This window comes from Mus caroli, unplaced genomic scaffold (genome assembly GCF_978045245.1).
Source record: "Mus caroli unplaced genomic scaffold, Mus_caroli_1 scaffold_3, whole genome shotgun sequence".
NCBI lineage: Eukaryota > Metazoa > Chordata > Mammalia > Rodentia > Muridae > Mus > Mus caroli.
The window spans coordinates 109,009,931-109,022,815 of record NW_028227258.1 but is presented as its reverse complement, the minus strand read 5'-3'; the positions used below and the strand labels follow the sequence as shown (position 1 = coordinate 109,022,815).

The 12,885-nt window shown below is 42.2% G+C and overlaps 1 pseudogene; it reads right to left on the bottom strand.

Moving 5' to 3' along the window:
* Positions 1-10,892: 10,892 nt before the first annotated feature.
* LOC147005643 (large ribosomal subunit protein eL29 pseudogene) lies at positions 10,893-11,379 on the bottom strand (annotated as a pseudogene).
* Between the last annotated feature and the right edge of the window lie 1,506 nt (positions 11,380-12,885).

The window sequence follows — 12,885 nt, the reverse complement described above, 5'->3', positions numbered from 1 at the left end:
ACACAAATTCCAGCCCAGGCTACTATACCCAGCCAAACTCTCAATTAACATAGATGGAGAAACCAAAGTATTCCACGACAAAACTAAATTCACACATTATCTCTCCACGAATCCAGCCCTTCAAAGGATAATAACAGAAAAAAAAACAATACAAGGACAGGAACCACGCCCTAGAAACAACAAGAAGGTAATCCCTCAACAAACCTAAAAGAAGACAGCCACAAGAACAGAATGCCAACTTTAACAACGAAAATAACAGGAAACAACAATTACTTTTCCTTAATATCTCTTAATATCAATGGACTCAACTCCCCGATAAAAAGACATAGACTAACAAACTGGCTACACAAACAAGACCCAACATTTTGCTGCTTACAGGAAACTCATCTCAGAGAAAAAGATAGACACTACCTCAGAATGAAAGGCTGGAAAACAATTTTCCAAGCAAATGGTAGGAAGAAACAAGCTGGAGTAGCCATTCTAATATCTGATAAGATTGACTTCCAACCCAAAGTCATTAAAAAAGACAGGGAGGGACACTTCATACTCATCAAAGGTAAAATCCTCCAAGAGGAACTATCAATCCTGAATATCTATGCTCCAAATATAAAGGCAGCCACATTCATTAAAGAAACTTTAGTAAATCTCAAAGCACACATTGCACCTCATACAATAATAGTGGGAGACTTCAACACACCACTTTCACCAATGGACAGATCATGGAAACAGAAACTAAACAGGGACACAGTGAAACTAACAGAAGTTATGAATCAAATGGATCTGGCAGATATCTACAGAACATTTTATCCTAAAACAAAAGATTATACCTTCTTCTCAGCACCTCATGGTACCTTCTCCAAAATTGACCACATAATTGGTCACAAAACAGGCCTCAACAGATACAAAAATATTGAAATTGTCCCATGCATCCATCAGATCACCATGGACTAAGGCTGATCTTCAATAACAAAATAAATAATAGAAAGCCAACCTTCACGTGGAAACTGAACAACACTCTTCTCAATGATACCTTGGTCAAGGAAGGAATAAAGAAAGAAATTAAGGACTTTTTAGAGTTCAATGAAAATGAAGCCACAACATACCCAAACGTATGGGACGCAATGAAAGCATTTCTAAGAGGAAAACTCATAGCTCTGGGTGCCTCCAAAAGGAAACTAGAGAGAGCACACATTAGCAGCTTGACAACATACCTAAAAGCACTAGAACAAAAGGAAGCAAATTCACCCAAGAGGAGTAGACGGCAGGAAATAATCAAACTCAGGGGCGAAATCAACCAAGTGGAAACAAGAAGAACTATTCAAAGAATCAACCAATCAAGGAGCTGGTTCTTTGAGAAAATCAACAAGATAGATAAACCCTTAGCCAGACTCACTAGAGGGCACAGGGAAAGCATCCTAATTAACAAAATCAGAAATGAAAAAGGAGACATAACAACAGATCCTGAAGACATCCAAAACACCATCAGATCCTTCTACCAAAGGCTATACTCAACAAAACTGGAGAACCTGGATGAAATGGAGAAGTTCCTAGACAGATACCAGGTACCAAAGTTGAATCAAGATCAGGTTAATGATCTAAACAGCCCTATATCCCCCAAAGAAATAGAAGCAGTCATTAATAGTCTCCCAACTAAAAAAAGCCCAGGACCAGATGGGTTTAGTGCAGAGTTCTATCAGACCTTCAAAGAAGATCTAATCCCAGTTCTTCACAAACTATTCCACAAAATAGAAACAGAAGGTACTCTACCCAACTCATTCTATGAAGCCACAGTTACTCTGATACCTAAACCACAAAAAGACCCAACAAAGATAGAAAACTTCAGACCAATATCCCTTATGAATATTGATGCAAAAATCCTCAATAAAGTTCTTGCTAACCGAATCCAAGAACACATCAAAACAATCATCCATCCTGACCAAGTAGGTTTCATCCCAGGGATGCAGGGATGGTTCAATATAAGGAAATCCATCAACGTAATCCAGTATATAAACAAACTCAAAGACAAAAACCACATGGTCATCTCGTTAGATGCGGAAAAAGCATTTGAATAGATCCAACACCCATTCATGATAAAAGTCTTGGAAAGATCAGGAATTCAATGCCCATACCTAAACATGATAAAAGCAATCTACAGCAAACCAGTAGCCAACATCAAAGTAAATGGTGAGAAGCTTGAAGCAATCCCTCTAAAATCAGGGACTAGACAAGGCTGTCCACTTTCTCCATACCTATTCAACATTGTACTTGAAGTCCTAGCCAGAGCAATTCGACAACAAAAGGAGATCAAAGGGATACAAATTGGAAAAGATGAAGTCAAAATATCACTTTTTGCAGATGATATGATAGTATATATAAGTGACCCTAAAAATTCCACCAGAGAACTCCTAAGCCTGATAAACAGCTTCGGTGAAGTAGCTGGATATAAAATTAACTCAAACAAATCAATGGCCTTTCTCTACACAAAGAATAAACAGGCTGAGAAAGAAATTAGGGAAACAACACCCATCTCAATAGTCACAAATAATATAAAATATCTTGGCGTGACTCTAACTAAAGAAGTGAAAGATCTGTATAATAAAAACTTCAAGTCTCTGAAGAAAGAAATTATAGAAGATCTCAGAAGATGGAAAGATCTCCCATGCTCATGGATTGGCAGGATCAACATTGTAAAAATGGCTATCTTGCCAAAAGCAATCTACAGATTCAATGCAATCCCCATCAAATTTCCAACTCAATTCTTCAACGAATTAGAAAGTGCAATCTGCAAATTCATCTGGAATAACAAAAAACCTAGGATAGCAAAAACTCTTCTCAAGGATAAAAGAACCTCTGGTGGAATCACCATGCCGGACCTAAAGCTTTACTACAGAGCAATTGTGATAAAAACTGCATGGTACTGGTATAGTGACAAACAAATAGACCAATGGAATAGAATTGAAGACCCAGAAATGAACCCACACACCTACGGTCACTTGATCTTCGACAAGGGAGCTAAAAACATCCAGTGGAAGAAAGACAGCATTTTCAACAAATGGTGCTGGCACAACTGGTTTTTAACATGTAGAAGAATGCGAATCGATCCATTCCTATCTCCTTGTACTAAGGTCAAGTCTAAGTGGATCAAGGAACTTCACATAAAACCAGAGACACTGAAACTTATAGAGGAGAAAGTGGGGAAAAGCCTTGAAGAAATGGGCACAGGGGAAAAATTCCTGAATAGAACAGTAATGGCTTGTGCTGTAAGATCGAGAATTGACAAGTGGGACCTCATGAAACTGCAAAGCTTCTGCAAGGCTAAAGACACCATCAATAAGACAAAAAAACCACCAACAGATTGGGAAAGGATCTTCACCTATCCTAAATCAGATAAGGGACTAATATCCAATATATATAAAGAACTCAAGAAGGTGGACTCCAGAAAGTCAAATAACCCCATTAAAAAACGGGGCTCAGAACTGAACAAAGAATTCTCACCTGAGGAATACCGAATGGCAGAGAAGCACCTGAAAAAATGTTCAACATCCTTAATCATCAGGGAAATGCAAATCAAAACAACCCTGAGATTCCACCTCACACCAGTCAGAATGGCTAAGATCAAAAATTCAGGTGACAGCAGATGCTGGCGAGGATGTGGAGAAAGAGGAACACTCCTCCATTGTTGGTGGGATTGCAAGCTTGTACAACCACTCTGGAAATCAGTCTGGCGGTTCCTCAGAAAATTGGACATAGTACTACCGGAGGATCCAGCAATACCTCTCCTGGGCATATATCCAGAAGATGTCCCAACCGGTAAAAAAGACATATACTCCACTATGTTCATAGCAGCCCTATTTATAATAGCCAGAAGCTGGAAAGAACCCAGATGTCCCTCAACAGAGGAATGGATACAGAAATTATGGTACATTTACACAATGGAGTACTACTCAGCTATTAAAAAGAATGAATTTATGAAATTCCTAGCCAAATGGATGGACCTGGAGGGCATCATCTTGAGTGAAGTAACACAATCACAAAAGAACTCACACAATATGTATTCACTGATAAGTGGATATTAGCCCAAAACTTAGGATACCCAAGATATAAGATACAATTTGCTAAACGCATGAAACTCAAGAAGAATGAAGACCAAAGTGTGGACACTGGGCACCTTCTTAGAATTGGGAACAAAACACCCAGGGAAGGAGTTACAGAGACAAAGTTCGTAGCTGTGATGAAAGGATGGACCATTTAGAGACTGCCGTATCCAGGGATCCATCCCATAAGCAGCTTCTAAATGCTGACACCATTGCATACACTAGCAAGATTTTGCTGAAAGGACCCAAATATAGCTGTCTCTTGTGAGACGATGCCGGGGCCTAGCAAACACAGGAGTGGATGTTCACAGTCAGCTATTGGATGTATCACAGGGCTCCCAATGGAGGAGCTAGAGAAAGTACCCAAGGAGCTAAAGGGATCTGCAACCCTATTGTTGGAACAACATGATGTACTAACCAGAACCCCGGAGCTCTTGTCTCTAGCTGCATATGTATCGAAAGATGGCCTAGTCGGCCATCAATGGAAAGAGAGGCCCATTGGACTTGCAAACTTTATATGCCCCAATATAGGGGAATGCCAGGGCCAAAAGAATGGGAATGGGTGTGTAGGGAAGTGGGGGGCGCTATGGGGGACTTTTGGGATAGCATTGGAAATGTAACTGAGGAAAATATGTAATAAAAATATTAAAAATTTAAAAAAAAGAATACAAGCTATAAAGTCTATTCTGAAGTATTTAAGATAAATGGCAGATAACATAAAAGATAGGTGAGAGAGCCTCAAAGCATCAGACAATGATGTCATTCTCAGAATGACTAAGTGAAGTGGAGACACTGGAAGCACTGGGAGTGTGTGCACTAAACCCCGAGACTTTCAGACCTTCCTTCTCCACGATGTAGAACTGAAATCCCTGGACAAGGCCTGAGACAAGCGTATACATAGCCCTGAAATTTGGAGAGAAGGCAGAGAAAGCAGGTGCTTGCGGATCCAAGAGATGATGGGCTTTCTCTTAGCCTCAGACATCCCACAGTGGGTTTTAGAGAAACCCAGTGTTGCAGCCATGCTTTTGTCTGAGTGTGACATCATCACAGGCCATCTTGAAATGCCAGGGCTATGGCCACCTACAGAATACCTTGGCACCTGAGTCACAGCTACAGAATGATCAGCAATGACTTCTTTTATGGTAATTAAAATGTATTTTCTAACATTTCTCTAAATAAAGGGGTAGTGTGTATATGTGTATGGGCATGTACATATGTGTATGAGGATCCAAATGTATTGTGTGTGCATATGTACATGTTGTTGTGTATTTTAAAAAGAAAAAGAATCCAGGGCTATGTTTGGTGGAGGTGTTGTGTGGTGCTGGGGAAGGAGATGCCTCTGTGGGTCCATGCTGAGGAATTCCTTCCCCCTGAGATACCATCCACAGGATGAGTATAGTATAGAATCGAGTTTATTTAGGGCATGGGGAGGGAGCTGAGGGGTAGTAGAGACAGAGAAAGGCAGAGAGAGGAGAGGAGGGTGAGAAATAGAGGAAGAAAGACTAGCCATGAACATGTTGGGGGGCCGGGACAGGGAGAGAAGGGACAGAGTAGAAAGAGGGTAAGAGAGCAAGAGAGCAAAAGCAAGAGAGTGACAAGGGAGCAAGCTTCCCTTTTTATAGTGAGTCAGGCACAGCAGGCAACTGTAGGGCAGAGCCTTGAAGAGATGCTAACATTCCCCCCTTTTGTTTTAATTAAAGAAAGGAAAAATTAGAAAGAGGTGATGGTGGAATAGGGTTGTCCTAATCTTTAGCTACTTCCTGCTGACTTTGAGGTGACATGTCTCTGGGAAGCCTAAGAAAATGGGGATGGGGATGTTGGTCCAGTCTTAGGAAAGTTGGCTGTTTCCTTGCTGCCCAGGGCCTGTGGAACCATCTGTGGATAGATAGGAAGGAGCAGATCGAGTAGAAGTGTCTGTGTCTGTGAGAGAAGATTGGAGCATCTATGGGTTGCTTCTCTGGAGCTATATTAGGTGTAGATTTTGAGTAAATGCCTGGACTAATGGGATGCTGAAATGCACACATATGTATTTTTTAGGTAGAGAATGAAACCCTTAGGTCTTGGTGGTTGGGGGTGAGGTGATTCCCAACCCAGGGCTTGCAGGTATAATTGTATCTGCATTTACATGAAGTGGGGTCTTTGAATGCAACAGAGTTTTTTCTAGGCTCTCAGTGATCTTACCTTAGGTTGCTAAGATTCAAAACACCTAGTAGCCACAAAAAAAAGACTCCAAGCCAGTGGCTTCCAAGTTCATTGTCTCATGGTCAAGAATAATAAGGAACTGAGGACTGGGAGTGAAAAAGATGGATGCCGACTAAATTAGAAAAGTAAGCAAGAGCCCCAGAGAACAGAGGGGTTCCAAGAGCAGATCATTGAGATCGGTCACTGTAGGCTAAGATTTCTCTCTAAAAGGGCAATTCCATTTCTCATTGTCAGGATACAGCAGTCCAGACCAACAGCAAACACCAAACCCTAACCAGTAGCAGCAGCCCGATGCAGCAGAAACTGCAAGGCTCTACCAAACAGCACAAGTCAGCAGAAGTGGTGAGAATCATCTAGGAATACCCATGAGAAGTTCTTTGGTAAGTTCCTCTCTACAAGTAAAGACCAGTGGAGCATTGCATGGCTTTGTTGCAATGCAAGAGCATCCTTTCACTGTTCGTGGGGTTCTATTTAAACTCTTTCCAAACATTATGCACCCTCTCAAGCTTCCACTCCAACAAAACCGTACATGCCCTCTCATGGGACTGCTTCAGCAAAGCATCTTCTCACACACAAGACAGCCTCCAGGAAAACATCACATGACACAACTAACTTTTCAAAGAAGCCAGAAATTTCCACTTCAGATCACTTTTGAGCACACTGAGAACTGATCCGGTACAGGATCCACAAACATCGTTGCTCCTCAGCCCAATCAGAAGGTTAAATGACGTAAGGAAGGGTTCGAAAATTGCTTAAGGAAGACGACCCCCTCCCCAGACTCAAATAATATGCAAAAACAAAGAGCATTTATTCTGCAGAAACAACCAGGATGTGGGGGTCAACCATTCTTCAAAATGGTGACGCTAGACAAAGGCATAAAGGCCTTCTTTATAGGGAACTAGAGGAACTCTCTAGGAAGAATTAAGTAATCTAAATTTCATTGGTTGATTCTAGGGGGTCACAGGTGGTCAGTGGTCTGCATTCCTATGTCATGCATGTTTAACCATATGATGAAACAGGGCTGCCTAGCCCAGATGATCCACTCTGTGATCCCCATTTTTGTGGTTATCCCCAGGTTGTTCTTTGGGGGGAGGGGGGTTAAGATCTTGTTCAGGGTTTTATGGTCTGTTCCTAGAGCATTTGACCTAGTTTCTGGGACTTGGGGTCTATTCCTGAAGCTAGTGCCTTATGGTCTTTTTTTTTTTTTAAATCAGGCCTGGTCCTTAAATGGAGACAAATGGGGTTTGTGTTGCCCTTTCAGTCCCATGCTGTGGAACCAACTCAGGGCCCACCATGAGCCCTGTCTTTGCTGACAAGCGGGAGCTTAATTCCTTCTCAACCTGAAACTTCCTTCCCACTCCCCCCTGCCAGCTCTCCTCTACATTCCACCAGAGGCAGGGCTTTCCAGTGAAGAAGTCAGCCCTGCTGCATTGGGAATGTCACAAAGTCTCCTGGGGTCCTGTAAGAAACTCCAGAAAGCTGTTTTGTCAAACTGGACTTGAGGGAACCATTTCTTCGATCGATCAGGGGTAAGTAAGTCACAACCAGCAACCTAGAAATCTCAATGGCCATAGACAAAGCATGTGTGAAACAAAAGTCCGCTCACTAGCTCTCTCTGGCCCAAGGGTCAGGTTGGCAAGAGAGTTTGAAACAGTTATTATTCTATTTGGTCAAACATCACAGAGAAAACTGTGACCCCACCTCCCCTACCCATGTCACCAAGTGCTGTAAGGAGCCTGGCCTCCCTCTCCTGCTCACGTCAGCTGTAAGGATCCTGGTAAGTAGCAGGTAGAATCAAGGATAGGTGTGTTCATTTCAATTCCCACTTAAATTTCCATAGCTTTAGTTTTGGTCATCCCTCTGCCTCTGAGAATTGGGGTAACCAACGTGCTATGGTTCAACCAAGCCCTTCTTTTTCTCTCCTGTTACCTAGAGTTCAATTGCTTCGGATCCTGTTTTCAGACAATCGTTCAGAGGTGTTTGTGGCATCATATATCTATGTAGAGCAGAATCCATTAACTGAGAAATTTTCTAAATGTACAAAGAAACATACAAAACTCTGTGATAAAAATCAAAATGTTATAAATGAAGACGAACATAACCAGGGAGACTTCACCTGTCTACACAGTCAGCTGTGTGGCTCTTATTCAGTCTTCCTCTTTTCTTTTTCAGTCTTGCTCTGGAAGAGCTCTCTCTCTCTCCCTCTCTCTCTCTCTCTCTCTCTCTCTCTCTCTCTCCCTCCCTCCCTCTCTCTCTCTCTCTCTCTCTCTCTCTCTCTCTCTCTCTCTCTCTCTCTCTCTCTCTCTCTCTCTCTTTCTCTCTCAACCTCCAGAATGATATATTAAAAGAGCAAAATAGTTTTAAATTCTAAGCCAGATGTCCTGATAGAGCAGGCATGATACAATGGACCTTTATTGGTTGCTCTAACATTGTCCATGTGATCTTATAAAATATCTTAGTTTATGGGGCTAGAAAGATGGCTCGGCGCTTAAGGACACTTCCTCCCCTTCTATATTAGGTGGCTCACCGCCATCTGTAATTCCAGCCCTAGCAGCCCTGGCATCTGGCATCCACTTTTGACTTCTGAGGGCACTGCACTCACAGGACATACTCCCATGAATATACACATACACATAAATAAAAATAAGTCTTTAAAAAAAATCAGCCTATAGCTGTCATTATGGCTGGGTACAAATTAACATTAATCTATATTATGAGAGAACTTAATTAGAATTTGAAATTCTCTAATCAAGATTCTAGACTCTTCTTTCAGACATATTTTTCTCACCTCAAGTATATTATGACATAAAGTGAGTTAGTAATGATTTGTATTGGTAATCAATACTATCACTGATATGTGGTTGTTTGATTTATGCTTAGTGGTTTAGGGATATCGTAGCCTTTCATCAGTTCAGTGGAAATATTAAGCAGGCCCAGCAGATAAATACATCAGAAGACAAAAGCGGTTGTGAGAAATAGGTTTGGGGTCTCAAGAAAATGACCGCATAATATACGTATTCCTGCAAGATGAAAAGTGTGACTTCCGCAGAGGGGCATGTGTCCACCCTTAAGCAAGAAGCAAGCACACTGTGAGGTTCCTAACACAAGGGGGGTTCTGTGCCTCACTCTGGGCAGAACGCAGGCTCCCATCCTTGTGCACATCGTGAATGCAAAACTGCAGTTTCTAGGGAGAAATAAAACCTGAGCATATATTTTGATTTCAAGAAGTGCTGGCCCTAGAGGAATCTGAATTCCTGCCAAGTGGCTTCTTTACAATTTGTCTTAATGGAACTTTGTCTTATTTAACTCTTTGAGAGGAAAGGCTCAACGTTCTGTTTACATTTCCCACAGCTTCCAAAGGCTGTCCTAGTCCTTGCTGGGGCAGCAGGAGGGTTGGGACATATGAAAAGGCTTTCCACAGAGGTACAGAAATCTGTTCTCAGATCTGCCTGTCTCTGGGGCCCCTTTCTGCAGACTGCTTTCCTGGAAGGCACTTGTCCACGGTGAAAATGTGAATCCTTGCCTTCCAAATGTCTGAGGAGTTTCAAGCCCTAGAGAACAGCTGGACAGCGAGTTAGCCTGAGAGCGGGGTCATCCCATAGTCCTATGGGTTCAGGGAGGCCTTAGCCTCTCTCTTCACTAACATGCAGTGTCCTGGTGCATCTGGGGGAGGACTGGTATAAAATGTTGGGCAACAAAGAGCAACAATGCAGAGGTACTGAGACAGTAAACTATAAGGGCTTCTACAATCACAGGTTCCAATGTGTTGTTCTCAGCTAAGCTGAAAAGATGGAGCCCAATCGTTGAGTGATGGACTTGGTCGTTGAGTGATAGCCAGCCAGCATGGGATTGCTTTGCTGTCTAGGAGTTCAGAGGCTTGAACCACATCCCCAGGACACTTCCTTTCAGTCTTTTCTATTAACTTCTGAATGGATTTTATTTGCCATTTTATGTACAAAACACACTAACTAGAGAAGAAAGCCAATACCGAATGCCCCATTCTAGCTAATAAATAAACATGAGCATATGTGAGCATTTATATGAAATAATTGTTTTGAGCTTCCATCTTATTAAGAAATATGAATTTAATACATTTTCGTTGTTTAATAATTCCCTAACAAGATATATGTTTATGATACTTGGGCTAATTTAATGTAATAATTATAGCTTCAGCTGAATCCAGGAACAAATTCTCTTAAGCATTAAAGTCACAGAGGCTTTTCTGATTAGAATATACACATCTATCTATTTTATTAAGATATAATTACCAGTGACTCCACACTTTCAAGCATTAAAAACTTTATAATTTAGGATAAATTTCTGAAAGAGTAGTAGAAATAAAATATAAACAAACAAAAATGGAAATAGTAGAAAAAATTTGTGATTGTAAACATTGTTCATGTGTTCTTTAATGGCTACTATTGATACAAAGTCAGGACAGTGTTTACAAGACTAATGCAATGGGATTTTTTTTTTTTAAACAGATCTTGCCTGAGTTTATTTGTAAGAACACCATAGGACACTGGTCATCTGCAAATAGTGTGTGGGCAGGTGTGTCACAGCAGTCCGTCTGTCTTCACACTTCAGGAGCCTTTTCTATGGGGCCTTCACAGGGACCTGGGCACCTCTGGGGGCCTGAGCACCTTTGGGAGCCTGGGCTGGAGCTGAAGCCTGGGACTTAGCTGGAGCTTTGGCCCCTGCCTTGGTTTGGACCTTAGGCTTCGGTTGGCAGAGCCTCTGACCCTTGGCCATGTAGCTTCGAATCTGCTTCCCAAGCTTAAGCGATGAAAGCCATCCACTTGAGTTTGGGGCCTTTTGGCATCTTGGGCTTGATGACCTGAGGCTTCACCAGGGCCTTGATGGCCTCTGCACGTGCACTCACTGCCTTTGCATTGTTGGCCTGCATCTTCTTCAGGCCTTTCTTGTTGTGCTTCTTGGCAAAGCGCATGTTCCTCAGGAAATTGGGGTCAACCCCCTTAAGAGATTCGTATCTTTGCGACCCGGGTTTCTGGATGCCATTTCTGTGCCATTTGCAGGACTGGTTGTGTGTGGTGTGGTTCTTGGACTTGGCCATGTCTGCACGGTAACCCGAGGCTCCCGGCAGCGCCTGGGACCGGAAGACACAATGGGATTATTTTAAATGCCAAGTTTGCAAAAGTCCAAAGCACAGGCCTTTACAAGATTTCTAAATTAAATAATAAAGTCAGACTACAAGTTCAGAGCTATATTCTTTGCCTCTGTTTTGGTAAATACAGTTAATATAAATTTTATTTCTAGTTATTTCCTCTCTCAACATACATCAAAATACAAATTAAAAAATTACATTTTTTTTTAAAAGAAAGTCATGTATTCCACAAATATTTGTTATGGTTGGCAATATTCCAGACATTGTTCTGAACTTTCAGGGCATATTCACAATCAAGCCTTAAAAAGAAAAATCTCAGTCCTTCTTCATCTTAAATTTTAGGAGGAGAAAATGAATAAATACATAAAGTATGCATTTAAGACAATGGTAGGTTCTGTGGGGAAGAATGGAAGCAGGAAGGTGGTGAAGAGGAAGAGGGGGAGGAAGAGGGGGAGGGAGAGGAGAGAATTTACATGGATCTAGGAGGGAAGGCTTTGGGACAGACACATTGAGCCATAAGAAGCCAGGTGTTGAAGAGCATGCCCTGGAATCCAAGCATTTTAGAGCTGGAGACAGAAAGATGATAAGTTTGAGCCTAGCTTGAACTACAAAAATATCTTCGGGCTGGCAAAATGGCTGAACTGGTAAGAACACTGACTGTTCTTCAGAAGGTCCTGGGTTCAGGTCCCAGCAGCCACATGGTGGCTCACAACCACCCATGATGAGATCTGACGCCTTCTTCTGGTGTGTCTGAAGATAGCTACAGTGTACTTATGTATAATAATAAATAAATCTTTGGGCCAGAGAAAGCGGGGCCGACCAGAGCCAGCAGAGGTCCTAAAATTCAATTCCCAGAGACTACATGAAGGCTCACAACCATCTGTACAGCTACAGGTTACTCACATACATAAAATGGATAAAATGAATCTGTAAAATAAAAAAAAAAAAAAAAAAAAAAACAACTTTAATTTCAGCCTGGGCTATAGAGTAAGTTTTTATGTTTTAAAAATTAAATTATCCTCCTTGTCCTTGCCAGCTGCAACAGGCAGGAGAGCGGGCCACAGGTTCATGAGAGCAGAAGAAGTGACCCTACCTCTCACCTTCTGCAGCACTCGGAAGAGTAGGACCTGCATCTTGCCTGGGAAGCACAGTAGAGCTGATCGGGTTAGTGGGTTCACGAATGAGATAGCCCCAGGACATAAGTGTGGGAGAACTGGCCCCACAACCTGTCTGCCCTGCAAAGGCATGGGCAAGGGAGAGACGCCCTTCTTCACCTTTGCCCCTTGATGCCTGTGGCAGGAAGGAGAGCTGACTCCCTATAATCATGATAGCAGGAGAACTGGCCATGCCTCTCTTCAGCTACAGCACTCAGGGGAGTGGTCCCTGCACCTTACCTGGGCGGCAAAGAAGAGCTGGCCTTGGTTGCAGGGTTTGTGGGTGAGCCAGTCCCAACGGCAGGAGAGT